General features: G+C 38.8%; 1 protein-coding gene across 3 annotated transcripts in view; it reads right to left on the bottom strand.

Moving 5' to 3' along the window:
- NFAT5 (nuclear factor of activated T-cells 5) overlaps positions 1 to 21,250 on the bottom strand; it is a 118,500-nt gene that overhangs the window by 60,683 nt on the left and 36,567 nt on the right. The gene's annotated exons all lie outside the window — the stretch shown is intronic.

The raw sequence follows: 21,250 nt of genomic DNA, 5'->3' as shown, positions 1-21,250 counted from the left end.
GATTAGATCTGATAGACAGAGTGCCTGAGGAACTATGGATGGAGGTTTGTGACACTGTACAGGAGGCAATGATCAAGACCATCCCCAAGAAAAAGTAATGCAAAAAGGCAAAATGGTTGTCTGAGGAGGCCTTACAAATAGCTGTGAAGACAAGAGAAGCAAATGGCAAAGGAAAGATATACCCATTTGAATGCAGAGTTCTAAAGAATACCAAGGAGAGATAAGAAAGCCTTCCTCAGTGATCAATGCAAAGATATAGAGGAAAACAATAGGATGGGAAAGACTAGAGATCTCTTCAGGAAAATTAGAGATAATACGGGTACATTCCATGCAAAGATGGGCACAATAAAGGACAGAAATGGTATGGACCTAACAGAAGCAGAAGACAGTAAGAGGAGGTGGCAAGAATACACAGAGGAACTATTAAAAAAAAGATCTTCATGACCCAGATAATCATGATGGTATCATTACTCACCTAGAGCCAGACATCCTGGAATGCGAAGTCAAGTGGGCCTTAGGAAGCATCACTACGAACAAAGCTAGCGGAGGTGATGGAATTCCAGTTGAGCTATATTTCAAATCCTAAAAGATGATGCTGTGAAAGTGCTGCACTCAAGATGCCAGCAAATTTGGAAAACTCAGCAGTGGCCACAGGACTGGAAAAGGTCAGTTTTCATTTCAATCCTAGAGAAAGGCAATGCCAAAGAACGCTCAAACTACCACACAATTGCACTCATCTCACACGCTAGCAAAGTAATGCTCAAAATTCTCCAAGCCAGGCTTCAGCAATACATGAACCGTGAGCTTCCAGATGTTCAAGCTGGTTTTAGAAAAGGCAGAGGAACCAGAGATCAAATTGCCAACATCCACTGGATCATTGAAAAAGTGACAGAGTTCCAGAAAAACATCTACTTCTGTTTTACTGACTGTGCCAAAGCCTTTGAATCTGTGGATCACAACAAACTGTGGAAAACTCTTCAAGAGATGAGAATACCAGAGCACCTGACCTGCCTCTTGAGAAACCTGTATGCAGGTCAGGAAGCAACGTTAGAACTGGGACATGGAACAACAGACTGGTTCCAAATAGGAAAAGGAGTACGTCAAGGCTATGTATTGTCACCCTGCTTAAATTTAACTTATATGCAGAGTACATCACGAGAAACTCTGGGCTGGATGAAGCACAAGCTGGAATCAAGATTTCTGGGAGAAATATAAAAAACCTCAGATATGCAGATGACACCACCCTTATGGCAGAAAGTGAAGAAGAACTAAAGAGCCTCTTGATGAAAGTGAATGAGGAGAGTGAAAAAGTTGGCTTAAAACTCAACATTTAGAAAACTAACATCATGGCATCTGGTTCCGTCACTTCATGGCAATGTAAACAGTGACTTTGGGCTCCAAAATCAGTGACTGGGCTCCAGTGATTTTGGGCTCCAAAATCACTGCAGATGGTGACTGCAGCCGTGAAATTAAAAGACGCTTACTCCTTGGAAGAAAAGTTATGACCAACCTAGACAGCATATTAAAAAGCAGAGGCATTAATTTGCCAACAAAAGTCCATCTAGTCAAAGCTTTGGTTTTCCCAATAGTCATGTATGGATATGAGAGTTGGACTATAAAAAAAGCTAAGCTCCGAAGAATTGATGCTTTTAAACTGTGGTGTTGGAGAAGACTCTTAAAGAGTCCCTTGGACTGCAAGGAGATCCAATTAGTCAATCCTGAAGGAAATCAGTCCTGAATATTCATTGAAAGGACTGATGCTGAAGCTGAAACTCCAATCCTTTGGCCACCCGATGCGAAGAACTGACTCATTTGAAAAGACCCTGATGCTGGGAAAGATTGAAGGTGGGAGGAGAAGGGGACGACAGAGGATGAGATGGTTGGATGGCAGCACTAACTCAATGGACATGAGTTTGAGTAAACTCCAGGAGTTGGTGATAGACAGGGAGGCCTGGTGTGCTGCAGTCCATGCGGTTGCAGAGTCGGACACAACTAAGGGATTGAATTGAACTGAACTGATAAGGCTTATGTAAATTATTTCCATCTTTCAAATAATATAGAGAAAGAATAGGGAGAAACTAATTAAAACAGAAATGCCCATCATCAAATATTGATTTTAATACAATTATTTTTCTCAATCCATGCTGAAAACAAGAGCTTCTTATATATAAAAGAAAAGCATACTCAAGACCTTTTTTGGGGGAAGGAGATAAACAGAAAGAAATACGAAAGTAAAATTCGCTTAGATAAAAAGAGAAAGGATCTGCCGAAATGCATTTATGTTAAGAGGGAAAAAAAAAAACCCTAGAAACAGCCCAATAACTAACCACATTTCAGTTTCCCAAAGAGGAATACAAAGTTGAATCTAAATTAGAAGTACAAAAGCAGTGTTAGTAAAAATATACTGGAAAGTAACTAAATATAGAACTTCTTATATCTCAGTCTTCCCCACAGCCTACCCTTCAAACCAAATCAGTCAAGTGGAAGGTGTAGGACGCATGGATTCATTCCTTCACCAAAGGTATTTCTGATTAACTGACTCAAGTGTTTGAAAATTAGAGAATTCAGAAGTTTTATCCTATCTTTCCAAGGAAAACAGCAGTTAAGAAGTCCATACCATCACAGGCTCTGACTTTAGACAGAACTCTGTTGGCTCCACTACTTTAAGCAACTTAAATCCTCAATGAAACTTTTATTTTAGCCCATTACCTCAAAGAGACTCCCTCCAAGATAAAACTATACAACCTGACCACATACATTGGTCTTACTCTCAGGCCTGCGTGTGTGCTAAGTTGCTTCAGTTATGTCCTACTCTTTGCAACCCTATGGACTGGGGCCCACCTGGTTCCTCTGTCCATAGGGATTCTCAAGGCAAGAATACTGGAGTGGGTTGCCATGCCCTCTTCCAGAGGCTCTTTCCAACAGAGGGATCGAACCCAGGTCTCCCACAATGCAGGAGGATTCTATATTGTCTGAGTCACCAGGGAAGCCCAAAGAAGAGCATAGGCCCTTTAAATACATGAAAACAACAAACAATCCTGCCTCATGTTAAGCAGCCATATTTATTTTCCTTGCATTATCTGTTAAATCAGCTAAATAAATATGGGAGGAATGAAATTCTAGATTTATAAGCATAGGATATGAAGAAAGAGAATGGGAAACCTATAATGGAAAAGCAGTTTGCCGAGAAAAGACTTCCTTAGAAAACAAAAGTATAATCTGTACTACTTTTTTTTTTGAAGAAGCTACTAGATTTTAAAAGAATTTTCAAGATTTCTCTTTTAGAGAGAGAAAATGGTTACAAGGTTTCTTTTTGGGGTAGTAAGAATTCTAAAATTAGATTATGGCAATGGCTACACAATTCTATAAAATATACCAACCACCACTGACTCTGTACACTTTAAATAGGTGAATCTCATGATATGCAAATAATACATGGGTAAAAGCTGTGTTTAAAAAAGAGAGAAACAGGAATAGAATAAAGACAACTGAGAACTGCATAAGAGTGAGCTAGGTCTCTCTATGTTCCTAATAAACTTTATGGACAAAATACCTCTTCACATAGTTTCTGTTTGTAAAAAGTGAAACTGTGAAGGCTAAACTGCAGACTAATTTAATTAGCTTTTTAAGGCTCTTCTATTAAATCAGGAAAATATGACAGCTATAGGTATCCTACATTCAGTAAAATAACCTGATAAAAATCTTTTAAAGTTCTTATGAATAAGATTAATGTAGACTTCATAAAACAGATGCCTCTAAGCAACAGCACTTGAAAATTTTATGGGTTCCCCACCTTGAGAAACACAGTTACATCAACAACTTCATCACAGATAATGAAAAGCTGGAATATCTGCCCAAAAGAATGAAGTGAACTTTGATACAGATCAATGTAACAGCTGGTAAAAAACTACTCTTGTGCAGTGTACTCAAATGTACTCACTTTCTTTCTCATTCTTTTTTTCAAAATCTAGAAATTATTTTTGCTTCTTAAAGAATTCTTTCCTTGGTCTGTCAGAATTGGGGTGATCATATTTTTCCATTAATGTGCTAATAATTTGTGCAATAATAATGTTAATCAACTCATTTAATGGTTCATTATAAATTTTAGTTGGCCAAAATCCCAATATAAGTGGGATTAAGTATCCATGTAACAGACTTAGATCAAGTACAATAGTATAGTTATCATAAATTATTAACATAAGTGTATGAAAAAAAGAAATTAGGCAGAAAAGGGAACAAGCTCAGAAGATCAAGAATTTGTTTTGTTAGTGCAACAGTGCAGAGCCTACAGTGATTAGAGGAATGAAATCATTTTCAGATATTAAAAACAAACTAAATGCTTCCTAGTGTTTGGTGGGAAGGTAAACAATGCAAATATTGGCTGACTGGTTGGTGTGTGTGTTCAGTCATTCAATAAATTCTAATTGATCCTTTTGTATCACCTGTTATTTCTGGGCAATTTGGTCTTTAACTCTGCAACACTGGCTATAGGGGGAATCCCATCACACTGCATCAAACTCAAGGAGATAGAAATCCTATCCTGAGGGCACAAGGCAGTGAAAAAGAAGAAAAAACTGTTAACTTAATAGTGAAGCATTTTTTTTCACTCTTCTCAATTAGAAACTCTGTTTCCTAACTGCTGATCAACCAAATCCCATTGTACTATTTTATATGTTGCCCAGTTTCAAAAAGATGAAAGACTTCAAACCCTTATACTCCTCACTTTCCCAAAGAAAAGCCCAGGGAGACAAAAACAAATGAAACAGCTGAGAAAAGACATGCTTTTCTAGTTTTTCCCCTTTGCAAAATAAATGCATTAATAATGCAAATTCAGCTACCATTTATTGAGCACTTGGTTGTTGGCACAGGCACTGTTCAAAGGTCTTCTACATACATACTCACTTAATTTCAAAATAATTATGTGAGGTCAGTTTTACCAATAAAGAATGTGAAACTTTATAGTTTTAAAAAAAGGAAAAGAAAAATACATATGATAAAACAACAAAAGAAGGGAATGATAAAGTTTAGGACAGCAATTTCCTTTGATGGGGAGACAAGGATATAGGAGAAAGGAGTAGCAGAAATAAGTTGGTCTGGACAGCAGGCTCAAGAATGTTCTTTTTACTAAAATATATAATCTAATCAATAAATACAATAAAAGGCTACACATGGACAGTGCATAGCCTTCAGAGTTGCTATGAGGCTTAACTAAGATGATCTGTTAAAAAGAACTCTGTAAATTATTCTTGGGGCTTCCCTGGTGGCTCAGTGGTTAAGAATCTGCCTGCCAATGCAGGAAACAAGGGTTCAATCCCTGGGTTGGGAAGAACTCCTGGAGAAGAAAATGGCGACTCAGTGTAGTATTCTTGCTTGGTAAATCCCACGAATGGAGGAACCTGGCGGGCTACAGTTCACGGGGTTGAACATGACTTAGGGACCAAACAACAACAACAACAACAACATTGCCATTTTGCCTTTGTTGACCTGATAACTAGCATTCAATATTCAGCTGCTTCAGAGTCAGAAAGTAAAGATCAGAATTTTCAGAGTCCACCTACTCTTGAACTTTTCTGAAGACACTTATTAACTTTCAGGTAACCAAACAAATCATAGTTGTACACAACCAATACCAGAGACTTATCTTCATGCAGAGATAAACAATATAAAAGGTGGTAGTAGTGGAGTAAATAAATCAATGTTTCTAGTCAACTGTCAAGAAATCAGCTAAATGGAAGTATTTGTGGTTAAAACAAAAAAAAAGATACTTTGTGTTGGAAATGCTTTAAAAAATTAATGAAAAGTAAATTAATGCTCAGCATAGATATTAGTTATTCATATAATGAGTGCTCCCTGATACTAGATGCAAACACTCTAATAATACTGGAAATGTAGTTTTAAATGTTTGTATCTTGTTTCTAAAATGGGATTTCACTTTTTTTAAAATTCTATATACAAAGCTACTTTAGCATCCAGAAGAGTTAAAAAAGACTTACGAAGAGTTCTTGCAAATGGTTTGGCAAACTAATTGCCTTACTCTTCCATATCTTTATTAACTACCTCAATAAGCTGGTGAATCCCAAGGCTATGGTTTCACATCAGACATTCTAAAACAAAATGCCTGGCACCTCCACTGTGCCAACATACTTCTGCATTGAAGAGAGACAGCATTCATTCTGTTAAAAACACTTTGGGCTTGACAGTCATCATACTTGGCATCTCCACTGGAAAATGTACTGGCTGCAGGTCTACTGGATATTTGGTTTCTAAAAGATTATTAAGTCCAAGAATAACTTGTATGTGATCTCTGTTTTAATAAAATTTTCTCATTTAAGTTTAAATCCATTTACTAGTTTGCTGTTATTTATTTAATCATATCACTTCTTTTTGAATATATTTTATTACCATTTTCCTCAAGCTAGTGGTCTACAATAATTTTAAACAATATGCAGCAGCACAGATTGCAACAATTTGGGAAATAAGAATAACTTGAGATCTATTTTTTCTAATAGGTATTATTTTTCACTTTAAAATTTCACAATTATTTTCTACATAACTTAATAACATTTATGAGATACAGAATGAATTATTCTATTTAACCATTTTTGTTATATATTATACTTTCTTAATTTATTTATACTATTTTCAGAAGAAGCTATTTAAGTCCGTTCTAGAATAAACACTTTCAAAGTCTTACCTATGACCTGACTACTGAGTAAAACCTTTATCGATTTATGATTTCCAGACATCTTATAGGAATATTTATTCAAATCAGCTTTAAAGAACTGTAGCGTTCAGAGTTCAAGAAGGGTAAGGAGGACTAGGGCTGAATGTCAGAAGTAAAGAATGAGAAGGGAATCCATGGTGCGGGTGGAGGCCTGGCAAATGGTTTCAGAGCCCAAGCAGGGTAAGGAAAGTATTAATGGGGAGACAAAGGGAGAGGAAAAGATGACCAGGTGCAGAGTCCAAGCAATGCAAATAAAATACCTGCAGCCTAGTATGTGGTGTCAGAACCCAAGCATAATGAATAACTTATCTGGGGGTGGGGGTGGGGAAAGGTGGGAGAGAGTGGAAGGGTGGGATGGAACCCAAGAAAGCAGGATGAAAAGAGGAATTTTGCTTGACACACAGAAGGACAACCTACTGGGTTAGAGTCCAAGCAAAGTCAAAGTCTCCTGCGATGGGTAGCCCAAACAGAATGAGGACGGTATGTAGAAGAGGGAAGGCAGAGAGTCTAGCATAAGGTATCAGAGTCAGAGCATGGTGAGAAATGTAGCCTTAAGAGGATGGCACAGGATATCACAGCTGAAGCCAGTGAGGTGACAGAAGATAGCCAACACAGGGAAACAAAGCTTGAGCAGGGTATAAAGGGTATTCATGCAAGGGCAGCCTGCTCTAGGTTTAAGAACCCAAGCAGTAAGAAGGATGTCCATATAATAGGGCTGCCTGAGCTGGGTATCAAAGATTAAGCAGGAAGTAGAGTGCGCCCATGAGGGGAGTGTGGAAGACCAACATGGGAATTAGAAATTTAAGCAGGGTGAGGAGGGCATTCATGTGAAGCCTTCAAGCCTGAGCAGGATGAAGAGCACACTCCCATGGATGGGCAGCCCAGCATAAGATGTTGGAGTCCCAGTAGGGTAAACAAGATATTCATGAGGTTGAGGGAGCAGGAGCATAGGGCATCTTTTAGGTAGAATATAAAAATCTTAGTAATGTGAAGGCTATCTGCCTAGCAGGGCTACCCAAAAGGGGGAGTCAGAACCTAAGGAGGGTAAGGAGGGTGTCAACAGATAAGCAGGAGGGCAGCTCTGGGTGTCACAGCATACATAGGATGGAGGAGGAAAGCAGTCACAGTCTAGAGGCAAGTTATGTATGTCCAAGTTGGATAATTAGGTATCAGTGTGTAGGAAAGGGGGAAGCAATGGTAAAAGCAGCTCAATTATACAAAGGGAGATCGCTCAAATAAGTAAATATATTAAAATTGAAGGGAATAAAGTTTTGCAGTATTGAACTAAAGGAGTTACAAACAGAGGGAGAAAAACAAGGAGGAACCGTGTGTTACTAAACTGCAACTGGAGGTATCAGCATGAACTCACAAGAGAAAGAAGAATAAAAATATAAATGTATATAGGGATGTAAGGACTTGCCTTATAGCTCAGTCGGTAAAGCATCTTTCTGCAATGTAGGAGACCGGGGTTCAATTCCTGGCTCGGGAAGACCCCCTGGAGAAGGAAATAGCAACCCACTCCAGTATTCTCGCCTGGAGAATCCCATGGACAGAGAAGCCTGGCAGACAACAGTTCATGGGATCGCAAGAGTTGGACACAACAGCAACTAAATCACCAGTGTAACTTCCTCAGTTGGGAGACTGACACTGGTGGATGACCAATGACCAATATATGAATATAGTTCAGTTCAGTTACTCAGCTGTGTCAGACTCTTTGCGACCCCGGGAACTGCAATACAACAGGCCTCCCTGTCCATCACCAACTCCCAGAGTTTACTCAAACTCATGTCCATTGAGTCAGTGATGCCATCCAACCATCTCATCCTCTGTCATCCCCTTCTCCTCCCACTTTCAATCTTTCCCAGCATCAGGGTCTATGCTGCTGCTGTTGCTGCTAAGTCACTTCAGTCATGTCCGATTCTGTGCAACCCCTTCGACAGCAGCCCACCAGGCTCCCCCATCCCTGGGATTCTCCAAGGCAAGAACACTGGATGGGTTGCCATTTCCTTCTCCAATGCATGAAAGTGAAAAGTGAAAGTGAAGTCGTTCAGTCGTGTCCGACTCCTAGCAACACCATGGACAGCAGCCCACCAGGTCCCTCCGTCCATGAGATTTTCCAGGCAAGAGTACTGGAGTCGGGTGCCATCACCTTTTCCAATCAGGGTCTATAAGTATACGTATATTCCCAAGCTCTGTCTTCTGAAACATTCTGTAAGAAGCACGATCCCAAAAGCATACTCATGGAAAATAAGCATACCTAGTATCCAAATCCTGGTTTCTAAATATTCTTTTCTACTGAAAAGTAGTTAGGGCTTCTTTGAGAAAAAGTTGTTATCAGGACCTGGATACGAAAAGTACAAGATTTATATATATATATATATATATATATAGTTTTGCTAAAGTAAGGAAGTACTCAAAGAATTAAGGAGACCTGTCAAAAGGATACAGAAACTATCTTGACCAGGCTCTCACTAACCAACATGAGCATGAAAATAAGCAATGGAAGTTCCCTGGCAGTCCAATGGTTAGTACTCAGTGTTTTCACTGCCATGTCCTGGGTTCAATTCCTGGTTGGGGAACTAATCCTGTAAGCCATACAGCATGGCCAGAAAGGAGGGTAATAATCGTAACAGATTAAAATCGAACGAAAACATTGAAGTCCATACTGACATAAAACAGTGACGAATAAACCAGAAGTATGATGAGGAATGAGATATTTATACAGTTTCAAAGTACAACTTCACAAAACATTTACTGATTACAAAGGAGAAATATGGTAACTTTAGAGAAGTCTGACAGATACCATCTTGATCAAGTGATCAAAGTGAGTATCATCAGAAATGATACAAATCAAAATTGTATGCCACTCTAGGATGCAGAAAGAATATATCATTATTTCTGTGGTATTTGTGCCAAAGATGCATAATTTGAATGCAATCATCAGGAATATTCCACAAATAAGTGACTTGTAATCTTCAAAAGTATCAGAACTGTGAAAAGCCCAGGAAAGACCAACGAACTTGTTTGACACCTTATATTTCACACTCATTGGCTCAGTATTTTTAGCTATGCTATCTCAGCTTTACTAACACCTTCAACCTGACAGAACAATTAATTTAAACATGCATTCATCACATATTTTGCTCCTGTACTGGACTAAGGACACAACATAAGAGGAAATCACTCAAGAAATTCACAGTTGAAAGAAAATAAAATTAGTCAAGTTTAAAATAATGCAATATGTTACAAATGGGAGAAAATATTTGTAAATGATGTGACAGACAAGGGCTTACCCTCCAAAATATAAAAACAGCCCATACAACTTAACAACAAAAAACAACCCAACTGAAAAATGGGCAGAAGACATTAACAGACATTTCTCCAAAGAAGACATACAGATGGCAGTAGGCACATGAAAAGATGCTCAACATCACTAATTATTACGTAAGTGTAAATCGAAACTAAAATGAGGTACAACCTCACACTGGTCATAGTGGCCATCATTAAACAGTCTACAAATAACAAATGTTGGAGAAACTGTGGAGAAAAGGGAACCCTCTGACACTGTTGGTGGGAATGTAAGTTGGTATAGTGGCTATGGAAAACAGTATGGAGGTGTCTCAGAAAACTAAAATCAGAATTACCATATTATCTAGCAATTCTACTCCTTGGACAAAACTGTAATTCAAAAAGACAGATGCATCCGTATCTTCAGAGCAGCACTATTCACAACAGTCAAAACAGGGAAACAACCTAAATGTTCACCAACAGACAAATGGATAAAAAAAGATGTAGTCCATATATACAATGGAATACTATTGAGTAATAAAAAAGAATGGAATAATGCCCTTTGCAGCAACATGAATGCAACTAGAGATTATCATACTAAGTGAAGTTAAAATGAGAAAGTCAAATACCATACGGTATCACTTATATGTGGAATCTAAAACATGCAACAAATGAAACTATCTATAAAAGAGAAACAGACTTATAGAGAACAGATTTGTGTTTCCCAAGTTAGGGGGAGGGAGAGGAATGGACAGGGAGTTTGGGGTTGGTTGATGCAAAACTATTATATTCAGAATGGCTAAACAACATGGCCCTAAAGTATAGCACAGCGAACTATATTCAGCAAGTATTAGTGCTGGTCACTCAGTCGTGTCCAACTCTTTGCCACCCCATGAAATGTAGCCCTAAAGGCTTCTCTGTCTATGGGATTCTCCAAGCAAGAATACCCGAGAGGACTGCCATTCCCTACTATATTCAATATCCTGCAATCAACCATAATGGAAAAGAATATACAAAATAATGTATATATGTGCATGACTGAGTCACTTCGCTACACAGCACAGATTGGCACAACACTATAAATCAACTACACTTCAATAAAAAATACAATATGTGCTTTAATAGAAATATGGACTGTTATGCAACTGGAGAAGAGGGAATCCTAAACACTGTCTATAAAGGTCAGAGAAGGGTGCATGGGGTATGCGACACCTGAGGTCAACCTTGAACAATGAATTGGGTATCTGACAAACAAATTTGTGAAGAAGGAGGAGAAACTGTAAAAGAAAATCCAAACAAGGAGAGTGTTTGCATTTTGCTTATTTCAGTTTTTCAAGTAATTCAGTTAAATTAGAATACAGGAGTTACATGGAAAAATACCAAGAGATGAGCCTACTGAAGACATGCAGGGGTAAGATCATTGAAGGCCCTGTATAATCATTCTAAGCAATAAAGACTTTATCCCTCAGCACACAGGGAGCTTTTGAGTGTTTCAAGAAAAGACATGATAAGCTCAGATTCATATTTGAGAATGATCACCTGCTCAGGTATATGCAAAATAAGACTACATCCTAGAGGTGGCGAAGAGCTAAGTTTTTTACAATCTTCTAAGTAAGAAATAATGAGGTCCTGAACCAAGGCAGTGAGAATGGCAAATAGAACACAAATTTAAACATGTTCAGGAAACTGATGAACTAACTGAACTGGATGACTGGAGAGGGAGAGACAGAAATAGTTCCAGGCAGCACACAGAAATTCTGGCACAAAAATTAATGTAAGGTGGTACAGTGTCCCATGATACAGAGTTTAGGAGTAAGAGTAAAACTGGCAAGTCAACAAATTTAGTTTTAAATGATGAGGCTGAGTACCTAGTGAGTGTATAAACAGGAGAGGGATCTACAATTGATGATACTGGGTACATGACTGCTTTATTTTTCGCTTTAATACAAATCTTGTGCTAGAATTGGGGCAGAAAATTTTTAATTTAAAGTTATTGCTTGCTTTTGAAAATACAGATGTGTATGAAAAAAAGAAGAAATGGAGTAGCCATCATGGTCAACAAAAGAGTCCAAAATGCAGTACTTGGATGCAATCTCAAAAACGACAGAATGATCTCTGTTCGTCTCCAAGGCAAACCATTCAATATCACAGTTATCCAAGTCTATGCCCCAACCAGTAACGCTGAAGAAGCTGAAGTTGAACGGTTTTATGAAGACCTACAAGACCTTTTAGAACTAACACCCCAAAAAAGATGTCCTTTTCATTATAGGGGACTGGAACGCAGAAGTAGGAAGTCAAGAAACACCTGGAGTAAAAGGCAAATTTGGTCTTACAATGCAGAATGAAGCAGGGCAAAGACTAATAGAGTTTTGCCAAGAAAATGCACTGGTCAGAGCAAACACCCTCTTCCAACAACACAAGAAAAGACTCCACACATGGACATCACCAGATGGTCAACATCGAAACCAGATTTGATTATATTCTTTGCAGCCAAAGATGGAGAAGCTCTATACAGTCAACAAAAACGAGACCAGGAGCTGACTATGGCTCAGATCATGAACTCCTTATTACCAAATTCAGACTGAAATTGAAGAAAGTAGGGAACATTGCTAGACCATTCAGGTATGACCTAAATCAAATCCCTTATGATTATACAGTGGAAGTGAGAAATAGATTTAAGGGCCTACATCTGATAGATAAGAGTGCCTGATGAACTATGGAAGGAGGTTCATGACACTGTACAGGAGACAGGGATCATGACCACCCCCGTGGAAAAGAAATGCAAAAAAGCAAAATGGCTGTCTGGGGAGGCCTTACAAATAGCTGTGAAAAGAAGAGAAGAGAAAAGCAAAGGAGAAAAGGAAAGATATAAGCATCTGAAGGCAGAGTTCCAGAGAACAGCAAGGAGATAAGAAAGCCTTCTTCAGCGATCAGTGCAAAAAAATAGAGGAAAAGAACAGAATGGGAAAGACTAGACATCTCTTCAAGAAAATTAGAGATACCAAGGGAACATTTCATGCAAAGATGGGCTCAATAAAGGACAGAAACGGTATGGACCTAACAGAAGCAGAAGATATTAAGAAGAGGTGGCAAGAATACATGGAAGAACTGTACAAAAAAGATCTTCACGACCCAGATAATCATGATGCTGTGATCACTAATCTAGAGCCAGACATCCTGGAATGTAAAGTCAAGTGGGCCTTGAAAGCATCACTATGAACAAAGCTAGTGGAGGTGATGGAATTCCAGTTGAGCTGTATCAAATCCTGAAAGATGATGCTGTGAAAGTGCTGCACTCAATATGCCAGCAAATTTGGAAAACTGAGCAGTGGCCACAGGACTGGAAAAGGTCAGTTTTCATTCTAATTCCAAAGAAAGGCAATGCCAAAGAATGCTCAAACTACCGCACAATTGCACTAATCTCACATGCTAGCAAAGTAATGCTCAAAATTCTCCAAGCCAGGCTTTAGCAATACGTGAACCGTGAATTTCCTGATGTTCAAGCTGGTTTTAGAAAAGGCAGAGGAACCAGAGATCAAATTGCCAACATCCGCTGGATCATGGAAAAGGCAAGAGAGTTCCAGAAAAACATCTATTTCTGCTTTATTGACTATGCCAAAGCCTTTGACTGTGTGGATCACAATAAACTGTGGAAATTCTGAAAGAGATGGGAATACCAGACCACCTGACCTGCCTCTTGAGAAATCTGTATGCAGGTCAGGAAACAGCAGTTAGAATGGGACATGGAACAACAGACTGGTTCCAAATAGGAAAAGGAGTACATCAAGGCTGTGTATTGTCACCCTGCTTATTTAACTTATATGCAGAGTACATCATGAGAAACGCTGGACTGGAAGAAACAAGCTGGAATCAAGACTGCCGGGAGAAATATCAATCACCTCAGATATGCAGATGACACCACCCTTATGGCAGAAAGTGAAGAGGAACTAAAGAGCCTCTTGATGAAAGTGAAAGTGGAGAGTGAAAAAGTTGGCCTAAAGCTCAACATTCAGAAAACGAAGATCATGGCATCCGGTCCCATCACTTCATGGGAAATAGATGGGGAAACAGTGGAAACAGTGTCAGACTTTATTTTTGGGGGCTCCAAAATCACTGCAGATGGTGACTGCAGCCATGAAATTAAAAGACGCTTACTCCTTGGAAGAAAAGTTATGACCAACCTAGATAGTATATTCAAAAGCAGAGACATTACTCTGCCAACTAAGGTCTGTCTAGTCAAGGCTATGGTTTTCCCAACAGTCATGTATGGATGTGAGAGTTGGACTGTGAAGAAGGCTGAGTGCCAAAGAATTGATGCTTTCGAACTATGGTGTTGGAGAAGACTCTTGAGAGTCCCTTGGACTGCAAGGAAATGCAACCAGTCCATTCTGAAGGAGATCAGCCCTGGGATTTCTTTGGAAGGAATGATGCTAAAGCTGAAACTCCAGTACTTTGGCCACCTCACGCGGAGAGTTGACTCATTGGAAAAGACTCTGATGCTGGGAGGGATTGGGGGCAGGAGGAGAAGGGGACGACAGAGGATGAGATGGCTGGATGGCATCACTGACTCGATGGATGTGAGTCTGAGTGAACTCCGGGAGTTGGTGATGGACAGGGAGGCCTGGCGTGCTGCGATTCATGGGGTCGCAGAGTCGGACACGACTGAGCGACTGAACTGAACTGACGAAAGAAAAGTAAATTTGCTCATGATCTCACCGTTCAAAACATAATATATTTATGTTTTCTTTCCCTATTTTCCTATACATATTTTTAAAAAGTTGAATAATGTACATAAACTTAGTATCAAACTTTTCATTGAATATAAAATTTATTTCTCATGTGTACTGTAAACCTGGCACCCTCATATTGTTATAGATCATCCTTATGCCTATTTTCTCTCTCTCCAACTACTTGAAAACTCTTCAAGGGCAGAAACTATGATATGTCTTCTTTGAATGACTATAAGTTTACTGGTACTATACTCACAATGGGAGTTCAATGTTTGCTGATGAGGTTATCAAAACACTAAAGAAAGCTACTGGGTAATAATTTTTAGTTATGAAATAAACCTCATGAAAATTTCTAATTTTCATATTATTTCAGAAACATTGCTAATATATAATAAAGAAGTAATAAATGACATATCAGCAGTGACAACACTGTATCTGCTACAGAATGAAGCACAGTTGAATAAATATTCTCATTCATTTATTCATTCACTCAACAAATATCTACTAAATGCCTAATGTAAGCCAAGCACTCTCTTGGTTCCTGGAGATACACCAGCTACAAAACAGACAATCTGTGTCACGGACCTTTCACTCAAGTTTAAATTCTGGTGATGGCTTCCTTGCTAAAAAGAGGAGGCTCCAGTGTTCCGTAATTTTCTGTCCTTACTAAACTCACATTAACTGTGTGTGAAAGTTGCTCACACTCTTTTGTCCGACTCTTTGCGACCCCATGGACTATACAGTCCATGGACTTCTCCAGACCAGAATACTGGAGTAGGTAGCCTATTCTTTCTCCAGGGGATCTTCCCAACCCAGGAACTGAACCGGGGTCTCCTGTACTGCAGGCGGATTCTTCACCAACTGAGCTACCAGGGAAGCAAAATAAGTTCATTTCTGGAATATAAGCAGTAAAAGCATCTCAACCAAAAGAGTCAGACACGACTGAGTGACTAAACATAGTGCATGTAATATGTATACACACTTGCAATTTAGCTTACTATTTCCAAAACCAACACTAAATAGAAACCTGTTCCACTGCTTAACAGTTAACCATCTTAAATAGCCATATATTTAATAAACTAAAATAACCATGTACTTATCAATGTATATAATAATCAATGAAAATGAAATAAAGAGCATTATTTTATGCATATTTGGTTTTGAACTTGAAAAGACAGTTAATAAATGATAATCTGCTCATTCATTCATAAAGCACATTACTTAACGTCCATTATGTGCTAGGCACAATAATAAAATAAATAAAATAGAGTTCTTAAATTCAATGTTATTTCTAATTGCAAGGACTTTGGATTACAAGGTACCTCAGGAGTTTATTTTCTAAAAGAAGAAAAATATATCACCACTAATTTATTTTGTGTATGTAAGTGTAGACACTAAAGTGACCTGTATCTGTTTTCAAACATTTATAATCCAGTGAGGTAAACTGCACGGAATCATCAATAATTAAATCCATTCTGCTGTTAAATAATTAATGTTTACAGTTTTTACATTTTACAAAAATAATGCCATAAACATTTTTGTATGTGCATATATATACTTCCATTGGATATATATATAGGTTGAAATCGCTGAGTCACAAGGTATGGTTCTTCAAGTCTTTTACCCGTTTTTATATTTGGTTGCTATTTTTTAAAAAATATTAATTTGTAGGAGTTCATTCTATATTCTAGATGCAAATCCTATGTTAATGTACATACTGTAAATATCTTCTTCCACATATGGTTTGCCTTTCCAACTCCATAAAGTTACCTTTAATAAACAAGAGTTCTTAATTTTAATCAAGTTCAATATATGAATCTTTTCATTTATGATTAGTGATTTTTACATACTGTTTAAGAAATATTTGCATACCCCAAGAACATGAAGATATTCTGTTTTCTTCTGGAAGTCTTTGTGCTTTATCTGCCATATTTATGTCTATGATCCATCTGGAATTGGTTTTATTATATTATTGAACTCAAAGTTCATTGTTTTTCACATTAATATTCAAATGATTCATCAAAGAACATTTGTTTATACTCCAGAAATAAATATCTTGGAGGCATCCATTTTCAGAAAGATGGAGTAGACACACTTTTCACTATTTCCTCCAAAAAGTTCAGCTAAAAATCTTGAACACTACATACATTTAAAAGAAAAAAAAAAAAACTAAGAAGATTGAAAGGTGAGATAAAACGAAAGTAGGCCAGCCAGGGATGGTGGGACCCACAAATTTTCTTTTTGCCTCATACATACCAGACTGAGTATTGGGGAGGCCAATAATCTGGTAACACCAATGGGCACAGGCTAAAAAAGCCACAAGTTATTTTAAAAGCAGTTTCAATTTATTGATATTTCTTGTTACATTTTGTAATTTTCTGCCTCTTTCCATGACCGGTAGTTTTTGCTAAAAATAAAACAAACTTTTAGAACCATGGTAATGATTTTTGACTTGATGCCAAACATTGATAATTTCACTTTGTGTCCTTATATTTTCATATTCCTATAAATATTCTTGAGCTTTACTTTGGATTATGGTTAAGTTACTAGCGAACAGTTTGATCCTTTTAGTTCTTGCTCTTAAAGCTTTGTTAGCCGTGACCAGAGCATGTTTGGTCCAGTATTACTACCGAGGCAAGATCCTTCTTAACACTACTCATGTGTAAAACAGTATTCTACGGATTCCCTGCTCCTCTTGTTGGTTAAGAATCCACCTGCCAATGCTGGAGACACGGGTTCAATCAGGAAAGATTGATCAGGAAAGATTCCAAACGCCGAGGGACAACTAAGCCCTTGCACAGCAACTACTGAGCCTTCACGCTGCAATTAATGCAGCTCATGCACCTAGAGCCCATGATCTGCAGCAAGAGAAGCCACTGCAATGAGAAGTACCCGTGTACCACAACTACAGAGAAGGCCCTGCCTGCTGCAACTGGGAAAAAACCCTCATGCAGCAATGAAGACCCAGTGCAGCCATGAATAAATAAATAAAACCTAAAGAAAGTATTCTACTTTTGCTGCTGCAAACACGCATCATATCCAGCCCTTAGTGAGATCTGAGCACTGTTTCCTTTCATCCTTTTAAGCAGTTCTTTCCTCAGTCGTGGGTGGTTTTCCACCTGCATGTAATGATCACTACTTAGCTGAATAGTCAAAGGACATCCTCTGCAGATCTCTAAAATCCTCTGGCTCCATCTCCCTCCTTTCTAATATTCTGCCCCTGAGAACTCTAGCTACCTTGGCTTTCCCAGACTCCTAGTTCTACCTCCTCAACTCAGAGACTACTGGACTTTACTTGTACTTCCCCTTTCACACCAAAGCCTGGAACTTTCTCCAGGGAGTAAAGAACTTGCAGGGCTCTTCTTGTTGTTTTTTTTTTTTTCCTTCAAGGATCACTTTCCTTCACTGCCTGATGTTAAATGTGAAGAGAACCATTGTCTCATATATTTATCTGGCTTTTTAGTTGCTTCAGAAAAGAGGGTAAGTAAATCAGGTCCCTGTGTTTAGCCTCATCTTGGCTAAACACAGAAGTCATTGTAATTTTAACCCATGACAGACTGGTTTCAAATAGGAATAGGAGTACATCAAGGCTGTATATTGTCACCCTCCTTATTTAACTTATATGCAGAGTACATCATGAAAAACACTGGGCTGGAAGAAGCACAAGCTGGAATCAAGATTGCCGGGAGGAATATCAATAACCTCAGATATGCAGATGACACCACTCTTATGGCAGAAAGTGAAGAGAAACTAAAAAGCCTCTTGATGAAAGTGAAAGAGGGGAGTGAAAAAGTTGGCTTAAAGCTCAACACTCAGAAAACGAAGATCATGGCATCTAGTCCCATCACTTCATGGGAAATAGGGAAACAGTGAAAACAGTGGCTGACTATTTTTTGGGGCTCCCAAATCACTGCAGATGGTGACTGCAGCCATGAAAGTAAAAGACGCTTACTCCTTGGGAAGGAAAGTTATGAGCAACCTAGATAGCATATTCAAAAGCAGAGACATTACTTTGCCAACAAAGGTTTGTCTAGTCAAGGCTATGGTTTTTCCAGTAGTCATGTATGGATGTGAAAGTTGGTCTGTGAAGAAAGCTGAGCACCGAGGAATTGATGCTTTTGAACTGTGGTGTTGGAGAAGACTCTTTGAGAGTCCCTTGGACTGCAAGGAGATCCAACCAGTCCATCCTAAAGGAGATCAGTCTTGGGTGTTCATTGGAAGGACTAATGCTGAAGCTGAAACTCCAGTACTTTGGCCACCTCATGCGAAGAGTTGACTCATTGGAAAAGACTCTGATGCTGGGAGGGATTGGGGACAGGAGGAGAAGGGGACGACAGAGGATGAGATGGCTGGATGGCATCACCGACTCGATGGACATGAGTTTGAGTAAACTCCAGGAATTGGTGATGGACAGGGAGGCCTGGCGTGCTGTGATTCATGGGGTCGCAAAGAGTCAGACACAACTGAGCGACTGAACTGAGTATGTTTACTCAGAAAGAACTCAGAGTATCATCACGTTCTACTTGCGACAGTCAAGTGAAAGTGACAGTCGCTCAGTCGTGTCCGACTCTTTGCGACCCCATGGACTATACAGTCCATGGAATTCTCCAGGCCAGAATACTGGACTAGGTAGCCTTTCCCTTCTCCAGAGGATCTTCCCAATCCAGGGATCAAACCCAGGTCTCCTGCATTGCAGGCAGATTGTTTACCAGCTGAACCACCAGGGATTTAAAGAACTTTTTTAGGTTATTCAGTTAAATATCTGATAAATACTATAATGCACCACATGTAAAAAATACTGGGTTAAGTCCTTCAAGGTTAAAAAAATGAGAATCTTGTAAAATTACAAAAATACTCTGTACATAAAGACCCATACAAACGTACTCTTTGTATTCTATGCAAAAAGGAATATGTAAAAGAAAATAAAGACACAGTAGGCTATGCCCCCCAAAAAACTGAATATCTAGACTTCCCTGGTGGTCCAGTGGTTAAGAATCCACCTGCCAATGCAGGGGACATGGTTCAATTCCTGGTCGGGAAGATTCCACATCCCATGGGGCAACTCAGCCCGTGCACCACAACTACTGAGGTCCAAGCACCCTAGAGCCCATGCTCCACAAGAGAAGCCACTGCAATGAGAAGCCCAAGCACAACTAGAGAATAGCCCCCACTCACTGCAACTAGAGAAGGCCTGCACACAGCAACTAAGACCCTGAGAAGCCATAAATAGATAGCAGGACAAGATCTTGAATAATCAATAACATAGACTTTCAAGTCAGATCTAGTAAAATAGGCAGCACAAACCTATCATAAGACCAGTCTATAGCAATAAGCAATGATCAGAGTCAGATATCTTCTAAAACCTAGCTGTGATTGTTCATAGCAGAGTGAAAACTAGGCTATTAAAATGTATAATTATGTGACACTGTAATTATTAAAGAACAGCACCAATACTTGTTGAATGAATATTTATATGAGTGCCTAATTTATGACCATGCACCATTATCCCTCCTCCATTCTCTTTCCCTCCACATTCTCAAGATACAATGACTTTCAATACTTTAGCCATGCACTCCCTTATTTTATTTCTTTGCAAATGTTATTGTTTCTCCCTGAAATACTGACTTTCCCACAGCCCCTTTTTACTGTTATTTCTTCCCCAAAAGCTTTTCCTAACCACTCTAGTCTTAGTTACATATCCTTTCTCTGTATTTCCTCTACCAGAACACTTACCACCCACTGTTTCACAATTACCAGTTTACCTCTGTGTACTTCTTATTGAACTACATCGTGTCATGAGGACAGTGGACATGACCATTTCATTCATACTGTCTTCTCAGCAATAGCACAGTGCCTGGCACAAACAGGCATTTATTTGATGAATGAACAAGAAAACAGAAGCTGTGGAAATACATAAGAATGCTGACAAACCATATAATGAATGAAGAGGCAGAAGGGTCAGAGTGAGGGGAAAAAAAGCTAGGAAAAAAACTAGAGGAAGAGTCAGAGGATAGCTTGGAGAAAGTGTCAAAAAGAACAGTCTTGGAACTGGATGCCCCAAACTGAAAATGCCTCATTTAGTTCGAATACAAAAAACTGGAAAAAATGTATTTATTTGATGTGACAAAAGATATTTCTTGATACCTTTACCAAGGAAGTATCAAGGGAGTGATGGGGACAGAAGCCAGAAGGAAAAGAGTTGACGACCAAATGGAAGTGAGGAAATAAATGCAGTGTAAGCAGAAATGTAGACTACTATTTCACAAAGTCCTTGCAAGGAGAAAAAAAGAATACTTAAGGAGACAGGGCCAAATAATGGGTTTATGTTATTTTATTGGTTGGAAGAAGAAATATGTAGGCTTGACAGTATAAGGAAAACAGCCAGTAACAAGGAAAAGTTTGAAGATCCAAGAGAAAACATACAGAAGAGATTTAATTAAGACACAACCACCATATCTGACAACTGCGAAGTCACAACTGAATTTCCAAAAGAACGCTTGCGTGCTGA

The sequence above is a fragment of the Capra hircus genome, chromosome 18 (assembly GCF_001704415.2).
Source record: "Capra hircus breed San Clemente chromosome 18, ASM170441v1, whole genome shotgun sequence".
NCBI lineage: Eukaryota > Metazoa > Chordata > Mammalia > Artiodactyla > Bovidae > Capra > Capra hircus.
This window is presented reverse-complemented; position numbering and strand designations above follow the sequence as displayed.